The 24,243-nt window shown below is 36.7% G+C and overlaps 1 pseudogene across 1 annotated transcript in view; it reads right to left on the bottom strand.

Moving 5' to 3' along the window:
• The window catches only part of LOC105526781, a 143,448-nt pseudogene extending 127,634 nt beyond the window's left edge, over nt 1–15,814 (bottom strand). Inside the window, exon 1 of the transcript XR_001004145.1 lies at nt 15,246–15,814. The product of XR_001004145.1 is annotated as a 60S ribosomal protein L6-like (transcript). The remainder of the gene's footprint in view (nt 1–15,245) is intronic.
• Between the last annotated feature and the right edge of the window lie 8,429 nt (nt 15,815–24,243).

Raw genomic sequence — 24,243 nt, 5'->3', positions numbered from 1 at the left:
CTAATATAAAACTGATATAAAATGTGCATTTCCTTCCTCTTTGTATCAGTGATTACTGGTAAACAGTGGTCAGAAGACTTCCTTCTGTGGACTCAGGCTCACTTTGTTCTTCTTATGGGCATTTTTTTCACATTTCTACAGTGTAAGTAATGAACCTATAGGGGAGTAGATTGATGAAGAGTCACAGCATCATGCTGAATGAAATGGGTACAGAGAACTGTTCAAAGTGGGACCAGTCATCAGAAACAAGTGGCTCCTTAGGCCAGACCCCAGGACCTCCTAAACCAGAACTGAGGAGTGGTTTAGGTTTTTATGGCCCTGGGTTAGTTGAACATAGCTGTGTCACCCACAGGACAGTAGACGGGAGCATCTGTTCATTTTCGTAACAGAACAACCAAGGGATCTTTGACTTAAGACAATCTTGAACTCTAGAGTTAGATGGCAGGGGTATCTCATTTGGCCCTGGAAGGATGATAAAGGAAGGCCATTGTATGTTCAGTAGCACAACTGCCATCCAGTGGGTAACGACATTTGCAGCACTTTGTCCCACAATGGGTGAGCCTTTCTCCCTTTGTTGTGGTTTTTACAATCATGGAAGAAGGCAAACTGGTGAAGAGAATTAAAATGTTCTCAGCAATTCCTCTCTCAACAGGCTCTTCCAGTCCACCATTTGTCCAGCCAGTGCTATTTTCAGGGTGACTTGTGTTTGTGCTTTTTTTGGGTTTAAAATCCGCAGTCTGGCCTATTTCCCTGGCTATTAGCCTCTTCCTTCTTTGCTCTTCCAGCAGAAACAGAGCTGCTTTTTTTCTTTCTTTCTTTTTTTTAACCTCTGTGACTTCCCAGGGACAAGTGCCCAGTCACACTCCCATAGTGTGTATTGCTCTTCTATAGGAAAATTAAGATTTAATGTACACACACGCACACACTTACAAGTCCTTGTCGCCAATGGTTGCAGTTTGGGAATTCAAGTTCAATTTTTTCTTCATTTTTTATATAACTCTCTTTGAAGGTATAATTGCCAATTACTGAAAGCCATTTTCAATTACTGATCCATTTTCTTGATCAGTCACGTAAGACAATGTGTGTGTGTGTGTGTATGTGTTTAAATCTGATGGGCATAGATATAATCCTACCGAAGATGACTGCACACCCTCCCCCTTTTCCCTAAGGCAGCTGTTCCCTGTTTACTCTCAAGGATGCACCATCCTATGCCATGCCCCTCACGGAGATGAGCATAAGCTACTGAACATGGATTTGACCATGTTTGTAGATGCTGCAGGCTGTGGCTTATTTCGTGCCAGTTAAAATTTCACAAGAAACAATTTATTTGATGTCTTAAAATACCTTGAGCAGGTATGAACGCAGTACCTCTGGCAGGACCATTTTCTGCAGAACATTGGCAAAGCTGAATGGCTTGAGAAAGGTTCAATATTTGAACTTCCTATTGGGAGAGTTAGGCTTGGCACCGTTTTTAAGAGCAACCAAGGAAGTTGGAGGAAGAAATAAAAACAAAGTTGATGATTTGAAGCAAGAGGCTAAAGCTTGGGCAGTGTCATACCAGTTAAATTTTCTTCTTAAAAAATCCAAATAATTTTTATTTATTACTCACCTTTTTAAAATTACATCTGCTTTTAAATTATGGAAAGTGATACAATATACATTAAAACATTTGGAAAATTCAGTGAAACATTAAAAAGAAAGTAAAAATCACTTGTTACCCAAATTTTAGAAGTAATTCCTGTTAACATTTTGATACGTGTCTGTGGATATTATACACACATATATATCCATGATGTGCAGCAATATTTATATGCATAATTATATTTGGTTATACTGGTATGTGTTTATATATATGTGTATAAATTTGCATTGCACATTAGTATATTCATGGTTTTGCTATGTACAATTTCAGTGCATTTGGATTAAAGGTGTATTTATATATGAATCCTCTACAATAATTTTAAATAGTTAAGTAATATTCCATCTTCTAATATATTGTAACTCAATGTTGGGCATTCATGGAATTTCAGATTTTTTATTATCAAAATAATTTGCTGAATATAATAGCACATATGTTCATTAATGGCTCTGTTTCTACAAGACATATGGTTAGCTCAAAAGGCTTTTTGTTTTTTAATTCACATTCTTAAATTTCCCATCAAAATTGTTCTTATTGATGTCCCAGCCAAAAAAATTATGTGATACTTACTTCTCCACAGCCTTGCTGACATTTGGTATTAATATTTGTGTTGATAACTTTGTGAGCAACACATTTGTATTTTCTGATTATTATTGAGTTTGAATCACTTTATTCCTACTTATTTCTTACTTTTTCACCATTTGAACACTTTGTCTTTTAGCCATTATTCTTTTGGGAATATTTTTTCTTAGTGTTTTGTTTTTTTGTTTTTATACTCCTTATAAGACTGTAGCTCAGATACTTTGCCAGAAAGGGTGAAACAGTCAGTGTTGTCTTTGATTTCACTGGGATGTGACAGACTTTCTCAATTTCATACAGAAGTGTTTTACTAGAATAAATGTCCCTGTATTTAGCTCTATTACTTAGAATGTAATTCATTCTTATACAACCAATCTTCATTACTCATACACTGTGTGTTTGTGAATTTGCTTACTTGATAAAATTTATTCATAATCCCCAAATACTACTTGCAATGCTTTCACGGTCATTTGCAGACATGCACATGTGCTTACCAGTGAAATTTTTTTTGTTTTTTTCAGTATATTTAGTGGTACGTTTTTGTTTTTGTTTTTGTTTACATTTTTATGCTTTTCCTTGGTAAATGGTCTCCAAACATTGTACTTAAGTATGTCTGATGTTCCTAAGTGCAGGAAGGCTGCAAGATGATTAAGGGAGAAATTGTGCATCTTAGATAAGATTATTTCTTTTTCCAGACATGAGTTGTAATGCTGTTGGCGGTGAGCTCAATGTTAATATAAACTATATAATGAATAAAGTGTCTTGAAACAAAGGCACACATAAAACAAAGTTATGTACTGATGGATTCGTGAAGATATTGCGACCAGAGGTTCACAGGGCAGAAACCTCACCATGTATTTTACTTAGGGGTACTGGTTTCTTATTCAGTGGTTCATAGCCACTTTACAGAATATAAGTACCACAAATAATAAGAATCAACTGAATATTCTTTAGGGTCATTGGTATTTTGAATCACTGAGCATTCCTCTCTTTCTACCAGTTTCTCATGTTTTTTTAACCTTTTGATCTCTCAGCTTTTTTTGAGAGCATTGCAAATTTGATGCCACACCAGTGATTTATTATACCTCCAATAAGAATGATCAGCCTTCTGTTTTATTGTTTTTGTGAGTTTCATCTATCCATATCTCCCCTCTCTCCGAGTATTAGTGTAAAGAACTAAGGCAAGTCTTACCAGGGTTTACCAAAGAAACACAATTATGAACTGAATGTTTGTGGATTATTTTGGTTTTCATTTTAATTCTTTGATGCATCACAAGGCACACTATACCAGAATGATATGCAGAAACGAAAATATTCTCTTCAATTTCTCCAATGTAAACAGTGCTACTGAAGAGTATTTCAATCAGCAAGATAAGGTGTAATTTTCCCCTAAAATAGAGTTATTTATATATACTCCATTATGGTCCCACTCTTAGAAACTGAAGGTCAATCAGTATCCTTGAAATTAATTGATCCACAGCAACATTACTCTTTGAGTATGGAGTAAAGCTGGGAGTAGGGGGCCAGGGAAGGCATCCATGATTTTCTTTTACCAAAAGAAACTCACCTTTATTGATTATTAATAGGCATTTAAGTATATTATCTTAATGGTTACAAACTCCAAATGGTATAGGAATTTAGAGAGTCAGTGTAAGAGCTGGTTTTTGAAGGCAACAAAAGCTTGTATTTGGATCTGGACTCTGATACTCATAAAAATCATAATTGGGTGTAGTTTATAAGGTTATTGTGATCCACATGAATTAATCCATGTAAAACATCTAAAGGAGCTTCTGACACATAGGAAAAAATAAGTGTTACTTTTATAACTATAACCTTGATTCAGGTGAAGAAAATAAAGCCCAGAAAGATGGAGTAACTCATTCAAGGTCATACAGCAAGTAAATGGAAGCACCAAGACAGATCAAGTTGGTCTGTTTTTAGAGTCTTCATTTTTCCTGTACCATTTACTATTTTTCAAGACAGTAAATATTATAAACCTATATTCATATTATAACTGCATGCACTGCAGGATTTCAGAAAGGCAAGCATCAGTGTCTTCAAAGTGATTACTTCTCAATCATGATAAAATTAAATGATCATGCATTTAAAAGGATTACTGGTATTATGTAAATGTTTACATACTTTCTCTGAAATGATGGGCTTCTGCTAATTTTCTCCTTCACTTTTGTGCCTGTCACCTATTTACCCTACTGTGTAGCATGAATCTGCTATTAGTGCTGGCAGTTGAGATCTCTTTGACCTTTTCAGCTTGAGGGTTGGACTGAGGCATTTTCTCAGGGGGTGGAATTTGCTGTGCCATAATCCTGTGCTCCTTGGGGTGGGTAATTCATGAAACCCATTTTGAAATCAGCTGTTCACCAAACACAGAAACTTCCTGTATGTCCCACCTTACAGATACTACAAAAGAAATCGACTTGTTATGGAGGTATTGGAAAATGCTTCCTAAATCCTAAAGGCTATCTTCGTGGCTAATGTAGCCTTCTCCCCAGCCTTCTAACTTAATGAGCGGGGCTGTAGAATAGCCAAAAGACTACAGGCTATAAATACCATAGTTCTGGCTACTTAATACATGAGAGACCTGAGGAAAATTACTTAATCTCTGATTAGCAAGTTTGTCATCTTGAAAATAGTCTAATGATGACTATGATTTAGAACAGTTGCACAGACTTACTGGGATAACACATAAAAGCACTCACCTACGGATGTGTATTTTAAAGATACTCTGTTTATCTTCTCATTGTGATTCCCACAGTCACGTGTGTGCAGAGCATGTTTTCTCTTTCTCAGAAGGTCTGATGAAACTGCAGCCTTTTTAAAGATTCAATGACAAAAAGAAAACCAGGATCCAGGAAGAAACTAACAGAAGGTATCACTTCACACTAAAAGATTCTTAGGTAAAATGATGAGCTGAGAACTTTATCCTGAATGCAATGATTGATTGCTGACTCTGATTTCCACATTTAGGAAAGTTCTTCTTATTGTGAGAGCATAATTATAATGGACAAAGTATATAGATATGCTGTTTCTACTATCATGTAAGTTTCACACTAACATGACTTGGACTGTATGTGCATAAAATAGAACACATCAATAATCAATGTAGTCACCTTAGTGGAAAAAAGAAAGAGGGTTTATTTTAGCATCATGTGTTTACATATTTACACATGTATTCCAATACATGTGTAAACATGTGTAAACAAAATATTGGAACAATATTTTTCCAATAATATCTCCCAAAGAATAATGTTATTGGGGAAACAATAATTCTTACACAGAATTAGAGGTTGAGCACCTCTAATCTGGAAATTGAAAATTTGAAGTTCTCTAAAATCTGAAACTTGGTGAGCACTGACACTATGTCACAAGTGGCAAATTTCACACCTGACCTCATGTGATGGGTCATAGTCAAAACACAGGTACATATCACACAATTGATTCAGCATTCTCCAGGGGAAAAAAGCCCTCCCAGTCCCCTTTGGCTATGATGTATTTTTTCTGTGCATGCCCAGAGTCCCCCATGCAAATATGCCCCAGAAGTGTAATAAAATGGTGTGTGTGCAGGCTGAACATGCCAATGGTAGGTTCACAAGGATGATCCACATGGGACCAAGACCTATACACATTACTCATTGTGGGTTTTTTTTTTTTCTTATTCTCTTGTCTGTGGTATAAAAATGTTGAAAATGTCTACAAATATCCATGTGGGTAATGATAAGAAAAGAGGAAGCATTTATGATGATGTATAGCAAAGACAGTCAAGCTGTAGGAGAAATCGGACAGTGGTATAAATGTAAAACACCTCATAGGACAGTATGGTGTTGGAATGACCACTCTGTATGACTTGAGGAAACAGAAGTACACAGTTGTATAGTTTTATGCTGAAAGTGATGTAGAAAAATCAATGAAAAATACAACAACACTGCATAAAGCTAAAAACAAAGATCTCCGTTGTGTGTTGAAAGAGTAGGTCCATCAGCACTGCAGTGAATACATGGCACTCAATTGTATACTGATCATGAAACAAGCAAAGATCTATAACAGTGAACTCAAGATTGAAGGGAACTTTGAGTATTCAGCAAACACTGCAGAAATTTAAGAAAAGACATGATTTATTGTTTTTTAAGACTTGTGGTGATAAAGCATGTACTAATTGTGAAACAGTAGAAAAACTGATGGATGAGTTTGCCACTGATAAAAATATGATGCCAGAACAAGTTTATAATGCAATGAAGCATCACTGTTTTGGGGTTATTGCCACAGAAAACCATTGACTACAGCTGATGAGACATCCCCTACAGGAATTAAGGATGCCAAGGACAGCTTTACTGCTGAGATGTGCTAATGCAGCAGGCATGCCTGAGTGTAAATAGCTGTGATGGGCAAAAGCTTGCATCCTTCCTGTTTCCATGGAGTGAATTTCTACCAGTCCATTATTGTGCTCACAAAAGATATGGATCACCAAGGACAACTTTTATTTTTATTTTTCTTTGAGATAGGGTTTCACTGTGTTGCCTGGGCTGGAGTGCAGTGGTGTGATCACAGCTCCCTGGAGCCACAAACTCTCAGGCTCAAGTAATTTTTTCCGCCTCAGGCTCCTGAATAGCTGGTACTATAGGCACATGCCACTATGCCTGGATAGTTTTTTTTTGTAGAGAATGGGGTCTCACTATGTTGCACAGGTTAGTCTTGAACTCCTGTACTCAGGTGATCCTACCACCTTGGCCCTCAAAATGCTGGAATTACAGGTATGAGCCACCATACTTGGCTGGATATCTTTTCTTACTGTTTTCACAAACATTATGTACTAACAGCTCGTGCTTACTGCTGGGAAGCTGGACTGGATGATGACTGCTATATTCTGTTATTACTTCACAACTGTTCTTATCCTTTAGCTGATATTCTCATAAAAAATACTTGTGTCATGTCCTTTTCCCCAAATGTGACTTCATTAATTCAGCCGTGTGACCAGGGTATTCTCATATCAATGAAGAGTAAATATAGAAAACACTTTCTTGAACACCATGCTAACGACAGGGAAGAGAGGCACGGGCGTAAGAGGTTTTCAAACAGTCTAGCATGTAGGATGCCATATATGCTGTTGCAACACTTAGAGCACAACTGAAGACATAGTTGTATATGCCTTGGACAACCTCTGATTTGAGACTATGTTTGGTAATGAACAATGTGGTAGCTTTGAAGGATTCTGCATTTCAAGTAAGAAAAAAAACGATGTCTTACCTTCTTATGTAAGCAAATGTTATACCTTCAGAGTCCATTAGTAATCTGGAAGAAGTGGATACCAAAGAAGTTTTTTTGTTTGTTTGTTTGTTTTTGAGATGGAGTCTTGCTCTGTCGCCCAGGCTACAGTGCAGTGGCATGGTCTCAGCTCACTGCAACCTCTGCCTCCTTGGTTCAAGCAATTCTCTGCTTCAACCTCTTGAGTAGGTGGGATTACAGGTGCCCATCACCATGCCTGGCTAAGTTTTTGTATTTTTAGTAGAGACAGAGTTTCACCACCTTGGCCAGGCTAATCTTGAACACCTGACCTCGTGATCCACCTGTCTTGGCCTCCCAAAATGCTGGAATTACACCAAAGAAGTTTTCAACCTCGACAATGAGGCTCCAGTTTTTCATTCATTGGTTGGTGGTAAAATTGCCGAAATGGTTTTGAATCAAGGTGATTGTGATAACAGCAATGATGAAGATGACATCGTTAACACTGCAGAAAATGTGCCTGTAGACAAGGTGGTGAAAAAGTGTCATGGGCTTAGTGAAGGGCTAGAGCAGCAAGCATTCATAACAGAGCAAGAAATCTTGTCAGTTTATAAAGTCAGAGATGTCTAAGACAAAAACTATTGTTAGGAAGACCAGTGACTTGGGAGAAAAAATTTAAAGAGCCACCCAGCAGAATGCTTCCTCATTCCTAAACTGCTCTGATGTTTCTTTTCACCTAAAACCAAAATACAGCGTACGGTAACCTTTTAACTAAAACCCAGCATGGTAGGTGGAGACTGAAAGCCTCCCTTTGCCTGTTGTCACTGTTGTCTAACAGCTGATGCAGGTACTCTGGGGATGACACTATGCTGGTTAGTTACCCTGAACACATTTTTATTTCCTGTATTAATGGTATGTGTTATATATTTATATTTACATATATATAATTTATTTTTATTTTATTTATTTATTTTTGAGACAGAGTCTTGCTCTATCACCCAGGCTGGAGTGCAATGGCGTAATCTCAGCTCACTGCAACCTCTGCCTCCTGGGTTCAAGCGATTCTCCTGCCTCAGCCTCTCGAATAGCTGGGACTATAGACACACACCACCATGCCTGGCTAATTTTTTTATTTTTAGTAGAGACAGGGTTTCACCATGTTGGCCAGGCTGGTCTCAATTTCCCGACCTTGTGATCCGCCTGCCTTGGCCTCCCAAAGTGCTGGGATTATAGGCGTGAGCCACTGTGCCCGGCCTGTATATTGTGTTTTTTACTGTTAAGTACTTATATGTGAATAAGTGTAGGAAGTTACTGCTTATCAGTAGCATATAAATTCAGAGTTAGGAAAAATGGTGATGTCAGACAACTACAGATCGTCCACATGGGTGTCTGAGATAGTGACACCTTTGCTTTCTGATGTGCACGAACTGTGTTTCATGCACAAAGGTATTAAAACTGTTGTATAAAATTAATTTCAATTGATGTGTATAAGGTATAAAACAAATTAATTTTGTGTTCAGATTCAGTTCTGTCTTCAAAATATCTCATATATATGCAAATATTCCAAAATCCAAAAAATTCGAAACACTTCCAGTTCCAGCCATTTCATATCAGGGATACTCAACATGTGGCTGGTTTTAGAAATAGGATGTGATCCTCAAATAACTAGATAAAGATGAAGACAAGCGTCTTTCAAGAGAGTGTACTTAGAGATGTAGGAAAGAATTGCCTGTAGAATCTTAAATATATACTCATCTCTGGCATCCAGCCTCATAATTTCCTATTTGATAAATGCGGATGAGGCCTCAGTACCTGTATTTCATTTTATAGCAGCTTCATTGCTATAATTCAAGCTACCAAGTAGATTCTAGAATGCACATATGACTCTTGATTTAGGTCAGCAATATATATGTTGCTTATCCATGTGCAATATCCATTCTTTTCTATCTTGTTCTATGATGGGGGAAGTTGATCTCTAGAAGTATTTATTCCTTTGCTCCTTCCCTGTCAAAAGTTTCAGTTCCTAGGCATCCCTTAAACTCTCTAGGATATGCTAAGGTCTCCCTCCTTCAGGCCCTGGAGTTGTAATGGCTTTTCACTGCTCATGGACCAGGATATATATATTATTTCTAACCCCAGGGCACTTGGTTTTCTTAAACTCAATCAATACCTTGTGTGATTAGTTTTGTGTGTCAGCTTACTGGGAGATAGGTTGTCCAGACATTTGCTCAAAAGTTATCCTGTATGTCAGTGAGGGTGTTTCTGGGTGAGATTAACATTTGAATCAGTGGAGTAAACCAGATTAGCCTCCCTAATATGGGTGAACTTCATCCAATCAGCTGAAGGCCTGAATAAAACAAAAAGACTGACTAATGGGAAACTTCTGCTTGACTCCTTGAGCTGCAGCATTAGTGCTTTCTTGACTTCAGACTCATTCTGAAACATTGGTTCTTCCTGGGTCAGGAGCCTGCTGGCTTTGGACTGAAACTTACACATTTGGCTGTCTTAGTTCTCAGGCTTTTGGTCCCAGATGGGAACTGCAAATAGGCTCTCCTGTGCCTCCAGCTTACTGGGTGCAGATCTTGGGACTTCTTAGCCTTCATAATCACATGAGCCAAGTCATTGTAATAAATCTCATATGTGTATATATACATATTATATATTGTATAAAATTACCTTCAGGCTATATGATTAAAGTGCACATAAAACACACACATATACACACACATATATACTATTGGTCTGTTTCTATAGAGAAACTTGACTAATATATCCTGTAAATACTTCCTTTATTAAATTCTCCTCAAGTATCACATTTGGTGTGTAAAATGTGGTGATTAGTTCTTTCAAGACCCTGCCTGATACATATACTGCAGTCCAATGAGCAATAACTAATCAGTTACTCCATAACTTTTGTTTTGACTTTTGACTATATTTTATAAAAAATTCAATAAACCTATAAGAGTTGATATCATTGACATTACAAAATGATTTGTATTTCTATGCCAAAAAAAAAAAAAATCTACTGAGGAGTTTTACAAGAATTTTTGGAGCAATTGATTTCCTTCAAGAGGGAAGTAAGACTTTTAAAAATAGAAATTAGCTTCTTTCTAAACGTGTTTGCCTTTTTTTTTCCCCTAAGTTCTAAAAGTAAGGGTAGATTTTGCTTCTTCAACATTTATTTACATTTGTTTGTTGTCAGCTCTTCTAGTGCGGTGGTATGTGTGGATCTTAGTGAAAACAGCTTAATTCCCAGTAGAAAGAATGTCCAATTGTTTTAATTTCGTTTATCACAGCTGTTAAGCAGCTCTTTTATCTTTGCAGTGGATCAACTTTTGTTGCATTTGAAATCCTTCAGAATGAAATTTAGTTCACAAAAAGAATATTGACCTTGGAACACACAGGTGCTGATTGGGTGGAGTAGAGAGATAGACTGACCACTCCATTGAGGGCTCTGGTGACTGGAGTTGTTGATCTCCTTGGAAAAAACCTGGACTGTCATCTGGGATTTTTATTGAATATTCAGCTCATTACTCTCCTTGGTTCAACTCTAGTTGGCTTAAATTCTGTCCAGTATGAATCCCCATATTTTTCTTTATTTCTCTTTCAGAAGTGGCAAAGTTAGTTCAAGCAATGCAGGTGAGCACAGTTCTCTCAGTTTAAGTGATCAGTGGTCTCCATTTGCCATATGTATTACTGAACAGAGTTACTTTGTTTCTTTGTGTTTATTTTCTCCATACATAAAAACCTAACTTTTCTACTTCAAAGAAGTGTATGCAAAGATAGGCATAGACTCTGGATATTAGAAAAAGTAGGAATTAAGCTATTATCTAATGTAAATGCTCTCATTCTGAGAGACACAGGTGGGCATTAGGTGTCTGTGAACCCCTGGATTTAAATGTGTAAATGTGTGATGTGTAGGGGGAAGAAGTTGGAAAATCCAGAAAAGCAACTGGTTGGTTGGTTTCACATATAGCTCTCTTTGAATCCTTGTCTTCCACATAGGAATCTAGGGATCTCCTGAGGAAAAGAAGAGTAGAATCAGGTCACATACACACACATACACATACACATACACATACACACCCTTGATGAATAAGGTTCAAATGATATTGTCCAACCCGTATGGGATTCAAGGAGTGATAAGAAATTGGTCACTCTATTACCTGTTTAGAAAAAAAAGGCCTCTCTCTTGATAATTGAGGCACTCCATGCAGGCCCATCTCTGTCAATAGTAATAACCTTATTTATGTTCTGTTTCCTTTTTCTCTCAGTCCCTCGGTCCCTTCAACCTCTTCTCTTTCTCCAAAGTTCTCTTCTCCTTGTTTGTTTTGGCATTTCCTCTTGTTCATGATTATTCTCTAGTTCTCTTCTGGAGAGGAAAAGGAAACCAGTTTTTGTGCATAGAGAAGAATGAAAGGCAAGACACCAGGAATCCTGGCTTCTGGGTGAAATACCTAAAGACAATGAGACACTGAGCTTCCTTACCAACCAAATGATTAAATTATAACAATGTCTGTTTCATGATTAACTTGATCTTAGAATATATATGCCAGTCTCTAGGAAATAATGAGAAAACATAAGAGGAGAAACATTTGTCCAGCTTTGTGTATTATTCTGTTGAAAGGTTTACCTATCTCAAAAGAATATATGACCTGAAAGGGTTTGAGTATCACTGCTTAAATGGAAAATTTTCTTGTTACAGATAAGAAAACAGGTATTCAGAAAAATGGAGAGAATTGCCCAAACTCACACAGGAAAATACAGAAAGGTGGAGCAGACCTATAATCCACATTCTCAGACTGTGTTTGTCATTCCAGTGCTCTTTCTAAAATACACTAAAGACTCTTAATATCATGTGTTAAAGGAGGATGAAAAACAACTTCTTGAGGAAGATGATTTCTTTAAGAACCAATCCACCGGGGCTTGCCGTGGGGTGGGGGGAGGGATAGCATTAGGAGATATACCTAATGTAAATGACGAGTTAGTGGGTGCAGCACACCAACATGGCACATGTACACATATGTAGCAAACCTGCACGTTGTGCACATGTACCCTAGAACTTAAAGTATAATAAAAAATTTAAAAAAAGAAAAATATATCATCTATTCTTCATAAAAAATATCTAATTCATTTTCTTGTTAATATGCATTTTTCAAAATCGATTGCTAAGAAGTGAATGACTTTTTAGAGGATTTTTGGTGGGTTTATCAGAATCAGTTAAAAAAATTCTACCCATAATTGAAGGCTCGCTTCAGCAGCACATATACTAAAATTGGAATGATACAGCGATTAGCATGGCCCTTGCACAATGATGATGCACAAATTTGTGAAGTGTTCCATGTAAAAATATATAAAATTTAAATTTAAAAATATAAAAATTGAAAGAAAAGAACCTATCCTTAACAATTTCTCAGGGATTCAAGTTAAGGTTCTGGTTAATAGAGGACATAGGACTTTCTCTAATAAGACCTAAGTCAGAACCCTACCTCCTTTCCCCGATTAGGGAATAAAATTTTGGAACTAGTTAGTTTTTTAGGGAAGATAGCTATAAGTAATAGTTACAAACGAGCAGCATCCCACTATTTAATCCATAACGGGAACTCAAGAGTGTCATCTTTTGTCTTGAGAGCAGGGGCCAAACAATGGTTTGTAAGTGGGAGGGAGAGAGGAGAAGAAGAGAATTTCATTTTCTTTTTTCTAGCTTAAATTCCAACAGACAGACACAAATTGATAAAATATTCATTTGTTTTCCACTCATGACCCATAGTTCTATGTTTTTAATGGATGCATATTGTAATTTGCACACATAATCACAATTACAGACCTATATAGAAGCAAATTTGAAGATGTTACCACTGCTAAAGCTCCTCAGTGATATCTCTTAACTCACTGATCTCTGATAAATCAGGCATCTGTAATGCTTCCCAAAGTTAGCTAGTATGCCTAGAACTACTTTTAGTGCTACTCCATTTTACTACAAAGCACTTTTTTTTTCTTAGATCATAGCTTTCATTGGAACTACTTTTTGATTGCATAAGAGTCCCTAAACTAAAAAAATGTTTACTTCCCTGCTGCTTTCTATCTGCGAACCAGTTGACTAAGGCATATTTGAAACTTCCCAAACTACTACTGTGTTAGTGCCTAAGGCACATGTGTGCAAAGTGACTAGATATACTTTACCCATGCATCTGTCTGAGTGTAGCTGAGTCGTACTCAAGTGATACAGGCTGGTCCTACTAAGCAAATTTATTCTGGCTAAACTGAATGGTTCACATACACCACTGGAGCAATGTCCAAGATTTGTCTGATTCTTCCAGCTGCCTCCAGAAATTACATGCCAACCACAATGCAATACGATTATGCAGATCACAGAGGGCTGTCAGAATGTGAACTGGGCATCATTTACAGAATGACTGAAATAAGGTGGTTTCTTAAATGCTTCATATGACCCCACTTCTTCCTCTTTACATATAGACACCTTTTTCAGGAGTCTCTCTAACAAGGAAAGAAAGGCTTAGGCCATGACCTAATGCTTTGGTAGGAAGATCCAGGGCTGGGATGATACCACTGGTGCTCAGGGCAATGCTGGTTGACACCTCGTGATCCAGGATGACTTCTTGATTTCTCAGGACCTCTACAAATTTTATTTTAGTGTTCCTTCTAGAGATAATATAAACCCCTAATTTATCACTGTATACCTTGAATTAATATACTATATAAGTAAAACTATATTATATTAATTTCACTTATATAGTAAGAGTCTTACAGCAATGTTTCAATTTACACTTCTTTTTTTTGTACTATTGTCATGTATTTTATTGCTATAAATTATAAACCCTAGGTAATGTTGTTATTTTTGCCTTCCAAGAGCCAACTGACTTTTAAATAATTTTTTTAAAAAGAAAACTGGTTCTTATTTTTTCTTACATACTGATCATTTCCATTGTTCTTTATTCCTTCCTATAGATTTATATTTCTATCTTATCTTTTATTTTACCTTTCTCTGAATAACTTTCTTGAGCATTTTTCTATAACATGGTATTACAGAGAACAAAGTCTCTAATCGTTTATCTAGGAATGATTTTATGTTGTCTTCATTGTTGAAGTATTTTTTCCCCTCGATATAGAATTCTAGGTTGACAGTTCTTTTCTCTCACCTCTTTAAAGAAAATGTTCTCTTGTTTTGTGGCCTCCATAGTTTCTGGGGAGAAGTCAGCTTTATTACTGTTACTATTTCTGCAAATGTCATGTGCTCTTTTCCCTTGGTTTCCTTTAAGATTTTTCTTTTATTTTTGTTTTTTTAACAGTTTGACTATCATGTGCCTATGTGTGTTTTTCTTTGTGTTTCAATTGCTCAGGCTTCCTGGATTAGTGGTGTGCTGTTTCTGAACAGTTTTGGGAATAAAATCAGGCAAAATTTTTTGAAGTATTTTTTATGCCCTATTACCTTCGCCCTCTCTTTCTGGGATTACAATTATATATGTGTTAAACAACTTAACACTCACCTCCTTGTCATTGAATGCTTTAATTCTTACCATTTTTAAATTATTGTTTAATGTGCTTCAATTTGAAAATTTTCTATTGACTTGTCTTCAAGTTCACTGGTATTTTCTCCTGTTGTGTCTAGTTTGCTTAAAATACCATCCAGCAAATATTTCATTTCTGTTGCTAAACCATAATTCTCAGCAAACTAACACAGGAACAGAAAACCAAACATCGCATGTTCTCACTCATAAGGGGGAGTTGAACAATGAGAACACATGGACACAGGGAGGGGAACATCACACACTGGAGCCTGTTGGCGGACCAGAGGTCCAGTCACAAGTAACAAGCCACTAGCCAGCTGCTTCAGGAAAACCACCCTCTTGCCCCTGTGGCTTCCAGTGAGGATGATCAGAACGGTCCCTGGGGTAATGCTGACTCGCAGTTTTCTCACGTGCTGACTGAAGGGTTTTTTCCGGTGGCTCAACAGCTTTCGAGGCACATCTTCTAAGATAATATCTAGGCATTTTGTGAAGTTTAACCACCCGGATACCGCCGTTCTTGTCACCACCAACTGGTTTTGTAAGAGTTGCAAGAACCTTCTCCTTCTTTTTCTTTTCAACCTTGGATTTAGCGGCTGAGTACTTCCTCTTGTACATGGCCTTTCTGGAATACATGGCAGATCGGGAATACCTGCCAATTCCTCTGACAAGGACAGGGTTGCAGCTGCAATGGGGCTTCCCCTTCTTGGGTTTCTTAGCCTTGAGGTTACCCTTTTTCGCCTTGCCACCAGCATCAGCCTTCTTGCTTGGGGTTTCTTCTCTTTAGTATCTGGCTTCTCAACTTTTTCACCGGCCATCTTGCAAGATGGGAAAGAGCTCCTTATTTCTTAGCCTGATGTGGAGCACTGGGGGGCATTTGTAGTTTTATTCTTATTAACTCTTTTTTCTTTTTATCATAGGCCATGTTTTTGCAAATCTAAAGATACTTTATCTGAATATTGTAGATTATGTGTTTTAGAGACTTTGGATCCTGTTATAATTCCCTGGGGGGTGTTAAATCTTATCTTGGGCTCCTTGGAGTCTCATCCCATGCATATAGTGTTCAGGGTCCACAAAGAATTTGAGGAAAGTTTGCATCCAGATTTTGTAAGTCCCCCTCTGTGACTCCTTTCTTTCTTAAACTTTCTTAAACTCCATTCACTTCCAGCTATGTTGGCAGGCTCACATTCCACCATCTGACTTCTGAGACCGGTAATGTCATCTATGATTTTCCTTTTGGTTCTCTACTTTAACTGCACTGTAGACAAGGAAATGCCCTCAGCAGAATCAGAAGGATGGTAAGAAAGGCAGGCAGCTAGGTTGTTAAGGTATGAGGAGGCATTCTTTCTCAGGGTCATGAAGAGCAGGGTCGGGACTTGACAGCATGTGCCTCCTTACATTTTACACCCCAGGTGCCTCTTGTTCTTACTTTATTCTCAGCCCTGTCTGACCTTCAGAGAAAAAAACTACATAAACTAGCAAAGGGAAAATAAAACTACAAAAGAAGACAAGAAGAGAGCAAGAAAAAAACTAAAGAAACATCTCCCTTTCCTAATAAAAATCTACTTTAAAAACTTCATTATATATCCATGTATCTATACAGCACACACTCTCGCTCTTGCGCTCACTTGCGCTCTCCTCTCTCTTTCTCTTTCTCTCTCTCTCTCTCTCTCTCTCTCTCCTCTCCTCTCCTCTCTTCTCTCTTCTGTCTCCACAAACAGAAAGAGAGCTGAGGGAGACTATGAATTAGAGATTTCAGTGGATTTGGGGCAAAAGAAAGCAGTTGAATAAGTGGGATGTGTCTTGCGTTTTGCAGAAAGCTAAAATGCATTCCAGGGCCTGTAGAGAAAATGAAAATTAGAAGCAAGGCTATTTGAATCATAGAACCCTGAAAAAGCTGGGCAGGAAGGAACAAAAGACACCACTAAAATCAGGGGGTAGGAAGTCTGCGTAATAATTAGTTAAACCTTAGCATCCCTCCTGCTTTTCCAAGTAGGTGATCATTTTCCTAAATACTTCAGAAGACACAGGATGTTATTCCTATGGAGAGGTGAGGATGCCCTGTCTTTGGCCAGAGGTTAAGCACTGTATAAGAAGTAGGAGGATTGAAAGAACATATATCTCTAGTGGGGATGTTCTTGGCCCTCTTGTAATACTCTTCATCCAGCATGCTGGCAGCCAGCCTTACATATCTCTTGGCAAGGAGCTGGAAGATTCTTCTCTGGAGAAGCTGGTCCAAGAGGAACGCCTACAGATACTAACATATGAAAATATTCCAATGAGATGGTCGGGACCTGGCCAGATTTACAACAACAATCTGAGACCTAAACCCACTTATCTCAGAAACTAATAAACCAAATAGGAGAAAAAAAAAAAAAAGACTTGAATTATATGAGAAACAAGTGAGATACATAACATCTTGTGTTTAATAAACTGAGACTAAGCAAAAATTGTACTATTAATAAAATTCTACTGTGTTAGGCCCCAAAGAAAAATAATCTCCATAAATTTCCATAAAGGAGAATTTTTATAGACAACATTTAGCTATAAAACAGGAAATTATAAATTACTAATAAAAACTTCATGGTTGAAAGCAACAGAACTTACTATGACTCTTTTAAGCAGTGGAGAAGTACATTGGAAGGATAGCAGGGAGCTTACAGAATCAACTATAGGCTGGAGAACCAGGCAAGATGCAAGAAAGTCCAGGTCAGACATCAGGAAAGATGGTCAAGGTCTAGTTCGGGTGTCACATTGTGCATTGCTATTATTAGACACTTGCAACTACTGGAGTCTTGCTGCAGCCCTCACCTCTGGACTCTATACATCTTTGCCCTTACCACTGTAAACAGTTCAAGTGTCCCTATACTTTTTTCCTCCTTCAATATTCAAAATCTAGGACAAGAGCATTGAATTGGCTAAGTCTAAGTCATGGCCATTCCGTAACTATCCTGAGGTGAGCAGAGAAAATGACAAGGCCGTTCCACTGAGACCCACACAACATGTGCTAACCTGAAAATTAAAGGGGTGGCTGGATGCTAGGCAGCACAAAACAACAAGCATGCACTATTAAACATAACAAAATAAAATAAAAATAAATGCCCTCTACTAACCATGTGAATTTTAAAAAATAAAATTTAAATAATTCAATGGATAAATAAATATTCATTATTTGGGAAAAATGAAAATGTGAGCAGAACATCAAAACCGATGAAGAAATACAGCCCTGTGTCACTTAATGAGGGGATACATTCTGATAAATGTGGCATTAGGCAATGTTGTTACTGTGCCAACATCATAGATACGAACCTAGATGCTGTGGCCTACTGCACACCTAGGCTACAAAACTGTACAGCATGTTACTGTACTGAACACTGTAGGCAATTATAACACAAGGTAAGTATATGTGTATCAAGCAACTTCTAAACATAAAAAATGTACAGTAAAAACATGATGTGTTAATGTTATTGGAACCATGGTTTTATATGTGGTCTGTCATTGACTGAAACATCATTGTTTGGTGCATGACTGTATTTAGAGTCCAGTTTTTAACAAAATGCATATATTAGGAAAATGAAGATAAAGCATATCACTCCACAAGCCAAAAAAAAAAAAAAAAAAAAGAAAGAAACCGCTATCTCAGGAAGAGACAGAAAACCTGAAGATGTTAAGAAACAAGGGAAAACAGAAAACATAGTTGTACATTCATTACCTTAAGAAGGCAACCAATCCCAAATTATTGGAAAGAAGAGTCCTATCAAATCTTTTAGGGACAGAGAATTCTATTGACACTATTCAAATGGAAAATAAAGTTCCCTAAATCATTCTATGTGGCTTTTGTGGCTACATAACTCACATGAAAATAACTGGATGAGAATAGCATAAAGAAAAAATAGATCAATTTCACTGTGAGCATCAATGCAAAAAATATGAGTGTGCTATTTTCAAATTAAATGCAACAATGGATTAACAGAATAACCACATTCCAAGCTTGGCTTATCCCAGGATTGCAAGAATGATTCAACAACTGGAATCTATTACTCGAAATTAACATATTAATTGAAAAAACAAACACATTATATTATCTTCTCATAGACGCCACAAGGGTTTTGATAGCATTTAACATCCATTTCTGATTTTAAAAAACCTCATCAAGTTAAAAATAGAAAACAGCCCTTCAGGCTGATAAAACTCTGTATCACAAAATTACAGTACACATCCTAACAATTACTGAAACAGTAAACATCCCTTAGAAAGTCAGTGTGGCAGACAATATTAGTTGTCTACTCATTATTCATTACCCATTTTTTTGCTAGCAAAATATCAATGTCCTTTCTAGGGATCAAGGTCTAGTTGAATGCTCATTTTCTCAGCCTCTGTGGCTGTTAGGGCTGATCATATAATCAAGTTCTATTTGCTTAATTGTGGGTGGAAGTCTCCTGTGCATTCTGAGAACGCGTCTTTCACTTTCTTGATAAAACGTACCAGACGGTCCCTACTTGTCTTTCATCTTTTTGCCTTGATTATGAGAAAAAGCCATGCTGCAACCAAAAGGTAAGAAGCCTGAAGGATAAAAACCAACATAGTAAAGATGATGCAGAGAAAAATATAAATAGCTTGACTCAGTTTTGGCAGTTTTATTAAGCAGTTGTATCATAACCAGCAACTTATGGACTCCTAATTATAAAAGAAAGCAGAGAGGGAAGGGAAACTTTAGTTGAGTTAATCATAGTGGAAACATTTCTAACAGAAATACCCAGAAACAAGACAAGAATGCTTGCCATACCCAATACTATTTAGTGGTGTATATTACAGCCAATATAGTAAGAAGAGAATCGTTGAATAAAATCTACAGGGACTGGCAAAGAGGCCAATTTCCACTTTTAGTAAACCAATATATCTTGCTAGAAAATTCAAGAAAAATTTAAAACCACAATAATGAAAGAATAGTAAAGTGGCTGGTTACAATATCAACATAAAATGATCAGTAGCTTTCCTAACCAATATTTGCGATAAGCAAATATAACAAATGGTCCCATTCACAATAGTAACAAAATTATGAAATAACTAATAGGAAGGGTACAAGATCTGATTGAAGACAACCATGAAGCTGTACTAATGACTAAAGACAGATATACTATGATCCTGGAAAGAATGATTCAATGTCTTAAAGATGCCAATTGTTTAAAAAATTATTTTTAAAACTCAGTGGAACACTGAGTTCCTAAAAGGGTGTTTTATAAAACTTGGTGGGAAGTTTTTAAAGTTCCAGAAAAAGATGAATTGGACAAAATAGGCAAGAATATTTGAAAACAACATTGAAATATGAATAAATATACCCTACCATACATCATCTATAAAACCATAGTAATTAAAGCAATATGGTTTTGTCACAGTAATAAATCAATTCAACAGAACTGAATAGTCAATAAAGAGACCCATGTTTATCATCGAGTTGTGCGTTTGGATGTGTATATATGTGTGTATGCTAGCTCCTATGTCTAGAGTTAAACACAACATGACACTTTGGAAATTTTGTTATTAAGGAAACATCATTCAAGTGGTTATATAAAAGTAAGCTACCCATTGCCCTGGTAGAGGGGTATGCAAAGGTACTGGTGAGAATATTGTTAAATTCGAATATGGGAGAAAGGCCAGACCTCTGACCTCTTTGTTTTTGTGGTTCCGTGTTGTTCTGACCTCTTTGGTGACTTGAGGTTGTCTCACTCAGATCTATTGGAATCAGAAGACACCAAGAACCTCAGAAGGGGGTCATTGGGAAGGAGATTGCTTGTGAGCGGTGTGTCAGGTCGGGGAGGTCTTTTGAATTGCTGACCACAGCTCTGTAGCAGAGCTTGGATCCCCAGAAAGAATGGGAACTCTTTCACGCACCAACTGTGGCTGAGACTGGGAGCTCTAATGGCTGTAACACTCTGGCAAACTGTTATGATTTGGGCATGAGATCTGAGCATGTGAGTGTGCACTAACAGATCTGTACTGTTGGAGGGCAAAGCAGTCACTACTGCAGACTTTGGGACTCTGTACCAGCCCAGGCATAAATATGGAAGTGGACAAATGACCATCAGATTGTATAGGGATCAATGTTTAAGAGCAACACTCTGTGGCAGAGACAAAAGTGCTGATGGTGATGAACTGATCAGATGTTGCAATGCTCTCTGCCTGGTATTTGGAAGTAGGCTTGAGAAAGACCCCTTTCCCCCATGCTGTTACTATTTAATGCTAGGAAGGTGGGAGGCATCAGGAAGATATTCAGTTTTCTACTGGTAAGATATTTAAGGCTTGATGAATGGAAAAACAGATACGACTTTGTATGTTTCCCTAATTGATAAACTCACAAAGGTGCAAAAATTTATAGATAAAATTAGATGTAATCTGTATTTTCCCATTAAAATTGTAAATGGAATCATAATACAAATGTATTGTTATGAACTTAACTGTTTACATTCCATATGTATCTTAGACATTTTCCTATATCAGTATATGTAGATATTATCCATTCTTTTAAAGTATTTTCCGAGATCTTATTGTAGGGATATATAAAAATGTATTTATTTTGCCCACTATTGATGAACATAGGGATCCTTTCTACATTTTTGCCCTAAAAAAATGCAGCAAAGAATATCTTTGCAAATATATCTTTGCATCATTGTATAACTTTATTCATAAGTTGAATTCCTGGAAATAAAATGGCTATATCAAAGTGTATGTATAAAAAATTTTAAAGCTACTGCCAAATTGTACTCTAAAGATTTGTTTTAGTTTGTAGTAGCCAAAATAATGTTTAAGTGGGCCTGTTTCTGTATTGGCAAACACTGGATATTCTCAAACACTTAAATCTTTGCCAATCTGATATATGCAAAATTGTATCTCTTTATCACTTTGTTTTGAATTTCTTAGAACATAGGCTGAGGATATTTTCAAATTTGTTGGCCATTTGTATTTCTTCATACATGAGTTGCCAGCAGTGTTCTTTACACATACTTTTTCTGAGCTAGTATTATCATTTCTAATTTTTAAGAATTTGTTTTACTAATGCATTCTTTCCTAGATTTTAACTTTCTTCTGTCACTCTGTTTTATGTGTTTCCTTTGGAAATAGCAAAGAGCTATGTTTTAACCTAAATACAATTCTTGATTTTTACTAAGTAAATTGTATTTATGTTAATGATGACTTTTGATCTGTTTGATCCCTTTGTGGGGGGGATATTACTTTATTTCACTTGATTTTATTTAAATTATGCATATCATATTTAAAATTTTATCTCCCAGCCCCCCTTTCCTTAATTAAATTAATTTTCTTTGTTTCTTCTTTGTTCCTTAAGTGGTTTGGAAAGTATACATCTCATGTATATTCAGGTAATAGTTATTCTTAAATATTTAACAGACATGTTTGAATTACCTATCAAAATGAAGAATTATAGCAGTAACAGCCTTCTCTTTTTGAACAAGAGAACTTTAGATTTTAGCCGGTTTTAACTTACTACATTGCTAGTCTCACCCTTTTCTCAGTGCACCACTCAGGTTTTGCTGAAATAATTGAAATTTTAGCTTCAGATTGCTATTATTATTATAACCGTGTTTTATATTTCTCACTTCAAATTTAAAAAATAGCAGTTAATTTCACAGACATTATGAGCAATTGTTTAGATGTACTCTGTTTTACTTGTTCATAACTTACCAATATTTCTCCTCTATCACGTCTTCTCTCTTCTTGAGGTATTTATTTCTCAGATTCAGTTTTGCTTATTTAATACAGTTTTCAAGGTCTTTACACAGAAATATATTTAGAGTGTACTCTTTTGGTTTTTGTGTATCTAAGAATATCTTTATGTCTCCTCATACGGCAAAAAGATCAGCCTTTTCTGTTTGTAGCTTTTCAATGTCATTTTCCTTGACCTGAGTCCTGAGGGATGAGTTTGAATTCTAGTGTTCATGTGACTGGAGAGAGGAGACATTCCAGACAGAGGGAAGAACATTTGGAGAAATTTTAGAAGACTAATGGCCATTACATTTATTCTTGGATATGAAGGAAGAAGAAAAGGAACATATTGAAGGTAAAAATGTAGTTAAGGAGGGAAAAAAAAGAACCAAAGGTATAATATTTATGACATAATTTTACAGTTGAAATTGGTAGAAGTGGTGACATCATATAAGAAGCCAAAATTATATAAATAAAAAGCCAAGATCAAAGAGAAGAATAAGAAGTCTAGAAATCAAAAAGAGAGTGAGAAAACTGTAGACTTATAAAGATACATAGAGAAATAGGGAGGGAGAAAGGGAAAGGGAGGGAAAAAGCGAATTGAATTTGGCTGGCAAGATGTAACTAGTAACTCAAAGCAGACAGTGAACATGAAAGCTACGGAGTACTCATTTGAAAAGCTTAGTTTAAAGGAAGGAAAGATTGAGACTGGTGTTTGGAAAAAATAATCTTCATGAAGAAATGGTGAAACAGCTGTGCATCTTGCTTCCCAGAATGTGTAGAAGATAAATCTGGACTTTTGAGGTCTGATGTTGGGCTCTATCTACTTTTCCAAATCTTTCCTCACTCTTTTAATGTAGACTTAAACATTTTAAATAAAAATCTCATTCTGATGATTTCCCATGAACACCAGGAAGAAATGTAGATCCTACTATGTGGGAAATATTTCTGGCTGAGGCACTAATTCCAGTCATGTGACAGCACCGACTCAGAGGAAGACTGCTCCAACAGGCCTCCTTTGCCTCTCTCCACTGACCACACACATTGATTTCCAGAGTGAAATAATTACCAAAAATACAAGACTCTTCCCAATAAATTTCCTGTGACATTCTTTGACCTCAGTTTACCCCCAAGCGAGAAATGTGAAAGTAAGGGTGCCACAGAGACTGGGTTTAGCACAGCTCTGATTATCTGTCCTTGGTAGTGGAAAATATTTTCTCTCGATTTGGATGCTTAGATCTGGCCCCATGGGCTTTTTCTCTTCGCCGAAGCAAGGACATCAGGCTTAGTTACAGCTGGGGTCTCCTTAGCTTATCTTAAATTGCTCAGGGATAGAGTAAATGGCATTGAGATGGCAAAAGCCAACGGGACCATCAAGTAACAGTGTGAGTATTATATTCTGCTTTATGTATCAGCTATTACAAAACTACTAAGCAATCTTCTATAATTTTTCCCTCTGTTTGCAAAGGAAAATTAAGTAAAGGTAATGAGTACATATTGATTCTAAGAGACAGGTATTTTAATTTTGGGAGCTACTCTATAAGA

Source organism: Colobus angolensis, unplaced genomic scaffold, assembly GCF_000951035.1.
Source record: "Colobus angolensis palliatus isolate OR3802 unplaced genomic scaffold, Cang.pa_1.0 Scaffold6, whole genome shotgun sequence".
Taxonomy (NCBI): Eukaryota; Metazoa; Chordata; class Mammalia; order Primates; family Cercopithecidae; genus Colobus; species Colobus angolensis.
This window is presented reverse-complemented; position numbering and strand designations above follow the sequence as displayed.